At 39.8% G+C, this 3,315-nt stretch overlaps 1 pseudogene; it reads right to left on the reverse strand.

The window, feature by feature from the left end:
* Positions 1-2,054: 2,054 nt before the first annotated feature.
* Positions 2,055-2,510, reverse strand: LOC137225592 (ferritin light chain pseudogene; annotated as a pseudogene).
* Positions 2,511-3,315: the final 805 nt, after the last annotated feature.

The following is a 3,315-nucleotide window of genomic DNA, read 5'->3' on the forward strand; positions in this document are numbered from 1 at the left end:
TTTCTTCTCCTGTGACCCCTATAATGTGAGTGTTGTTGCATTTAATGTTGTCCCACAGGTCTTTTAGGCTGTCTTTATTTCTTTTCATTCTTTTTCTTTATTCTGTTCTGCAGCAGTGAATTCCACCATTCTTTCTTCCAGGTCACTTATTTGTTCTTCTGCCTCAGTTATTCTGCTATTGATTCCTTCTAGTGTATTTTTCATTTCAGTTATTGTATTGTTCATCTGTTTGTTTGTTCTTTAATTCTTCTAGGTCTTTGTTAAACATTTCTTGCATCTTCTCAATCTTTGCCTCCATCCTTTTTCTGAGGTCCTGGATCATCTTCACTATCATTATTCTGAGTTCTTTTTCTGGAAGGTTGCCTATCTCCACTTCATTTAGTTGTTTTTCTGTGGTTTTATCTTGTTCCTTCATCTGGTACATAGTCCTCTGCCTTTTCATTTTGTCTATCTTTCTGTGAATGTGGTTTTCTTTACACAGGCTGCAGGATTGTAGTTCTTCTTGCTTCTGCTGTCTGCCTTCTCCATTTATCCTTTAATAATATCCTTTAATCCATAAACTGTGGCATACAACTTCAAGTGCATTGTTCTCTTGGCTGGCATAGTCCAGATAAGTAAAGATTAAATGGTACATTTTTGATAGTTTTGGATGCATTGAAGCAGTAAAATCAATTTAATAGTAGTCTGAATTGAATTAAGAATTTAGAAGAACAAAGTCTAGAAAGTCATTGACTTACAAAAATGTGTTGTTGGCTTGATGAAAATGTCATAACTAGTTTTGTGGTATGTGTGTTTATAAAGGAAATAATATAGCATGATAGTTAATGTAGAAATTCTAGAGTCAGCCCTGATCTTATTTCTAGTTATTAGTTCTGTGACCTTGTGAAGTCTCTTAATGTCTATAACTCTTAATATTCTCATTTCTAAATAGGGTTGAATATAAAGAGCTTGGCATAAAGTTTGTCAAATTACAGGGCACAATAAAGTGTTACACTATGTGACAGAGTCACAATGTATTTGAAAATGGGTGGCAAACAGTAAAGCACTATATAAATGGGAGGTGCTCTTGCCACATGACTTTCATGAGAAACATGTAGATTTCCTGCACAGAGCTGAGATGGGGAAATTGTCAACCAGACATTGTTTGTATTGCCAGTGGCTCAATAAATGGGAGAAAGGGTTAGCTATAAGTAACAAAATAAAAATATTCATTATATTAAAGATTAGCTCAATACAGGGCTTTTTAGTGGTTTGTTTGTTTTTAACCTGAAAGTACGAATAAGCAACCAAGAATCAATATTCTGAAAATGCATCAAGGGGTAAATGAGTCTTCGAGAGTTTGATCTTCCTGAAGCAATTCTAGTATAGCTAAGATCTTGGCTACTGTTGGAGCATGTATGTGGGGCAGAGGGTATAAATACAAATTCCTTAGCATGATATTCAAGGTCTTCACAATCTTGTCCCTGACACATTTCCAATTTTTCTTTGCAGTATATCCTCCCATATTCCATAATCTTCACTGTCTCTGTCCAAGCCATGCATATGCAGACATCTGTGTCTCTGTTTCACCTAAGATATCTTCTCTCTCTTCCTCACAATTGTATTTGACATAATACTTAATCAGTAACTAGAAAATCCTAAAAGCTTTTCTAGTTTCACTTTTGGAGATCATAACCTCTCTCCCTGTGTCTCCCAATCATATTTCTTTTATCTCCATTTGTACAAATATGTCACTTTACTTTGAATTACAGTTATTTGTGTTTCTTTTCTTCCTTCCTTCCTTCCTTCTCTCCCTCCCTCCCTCCCTCCTTTCTTCCTTTCTTTCTTTCTTTCTTTTCTTTCTTTCTGCTTCAAAAAGCTTTCCTGTTTCCATTTGGTCCAAGGCTTGGGTAAGAGTGCTCCAGAGTGGTTAAATAGCTGCCTAGTGGCTACAGAGAGGGGCTTCAGGCAGAAGCCCTGACACCAGAGAGGGCTCCTCAAAGGCCACTGGGTTCCGGAGGCTCCTAGTCGTGCTTGAGCATGAGCCTTTTGAAGGAATTCTTGCTCAGGCAAACCTAGAGATCAGCCAGCCTGCAGAGGTTGGTCAGGTGGTCACCCATCTTGATGAGTTTCACCTCTTCATCTGGGAGGTGGCTCTCTAGGAAGTCACAGAGGTGGGGGCCTGCACAGGCAGAACCCAGGGCATGGTTCAGGTTCTTCTCCATGAGAATGGCAGCTTCCATAGTGTCCTGGGTTTTACCCCACTCATTTTGAGATGGCTTCTGCACATCCTGGAAGAGGGCACGACCACCGTGCTGCTTTTGCATTTTCAAGAGACTCTTGGCACCCTCGCGCTTCTCCTCAGCCAATTCATGGAAAAAGTGGCCCATGCCCTTCAGAGCCATATAGTCACAGTCGAAATAGAAGTCCAAAGAGAGGTAGGTGTAGGAGGCCTGCAGATGCATATTGACCAGGTAGTTGATGGCGACCTCCACCTCGGTGGAATAATTCTGACAAATCTGGGAGCTCATGGTTGATCAGTAATAAGATGTTAAGCTCAAAAAATGGTGTTGGCTAGTTCTGGTGACGAAGGATAGCTGAGTGGCTGATTCCAAAGGTTGTGACTGGAAAAAAGGTTGGAGAGTGGTCAGAGGCTGGAGCAAGGGATGTCCCTGCGGTCTGTTCCGTCCAAACATCGTTGGAGCAAGAGAGAGATCTGTGGGACTGCTGAGTGCACTGCCTATTTGTGTTTATTATTCTTTTACTTGAAGGCCAGCTCCTTGAGGGCAAGTTCCTTAAGATCATCCTCTGTGTCTTCTGGTCTCCATAGCCCCTCAGTGCCTGGTCCAAAGCTTTGCACACAATGAGAACTAAGAAATGATTTTTGGATTGAGTTGAAATCAGACTTCTTTGAATAAAGTCCATTACCTATAGGAGTATCCCTTCTGAGGTTTTGAGACATATCAGCTTTCCAAATGGCCTTAACAGTTAGGGGTAGTCATTGTAATCTTTGATGGTTTCAGAGAAAGAGGACTTGTAAAAACTTTGCTCTTACCAGTGAAAATGATCAGGCTGATATTGGGTATTAGAAAACCTATAACCTAATAATTTTGCTTACGTCATTGGAAAAGGAACCTCATTAAAAATAGTGGCAGCTGTTCCCTTAATGATACATTAATCCAGAAGCCTGTGGCCTTCTGCAATCTGTTAACATTTGCTGAGGACAGAAAATTTTAACATCACAATTTTTGGTAAGTTTGTTAGATATATTTGAAGAAACATATGTATTGAGCCTCTACTATGAGCCATACGGTGTTCTAGTCTCTAATGTGACAT

This window comes from Pseudorca crassidens, chromosome 5 (assembly GCF_039906515.1).
Source record: "Pseudorca crassidens isolate mPseCra1 chromosome 5, mPseCra1.hap1, whole genome shotgun sequence".
In the NCBI taxonomy this organism is placed as follows: Eukaryota; Metazoa; Chordata; class Mammalia; order Artiodactyla; family Delphinidae; genus Pseudorca; species Pseudorca crassidens.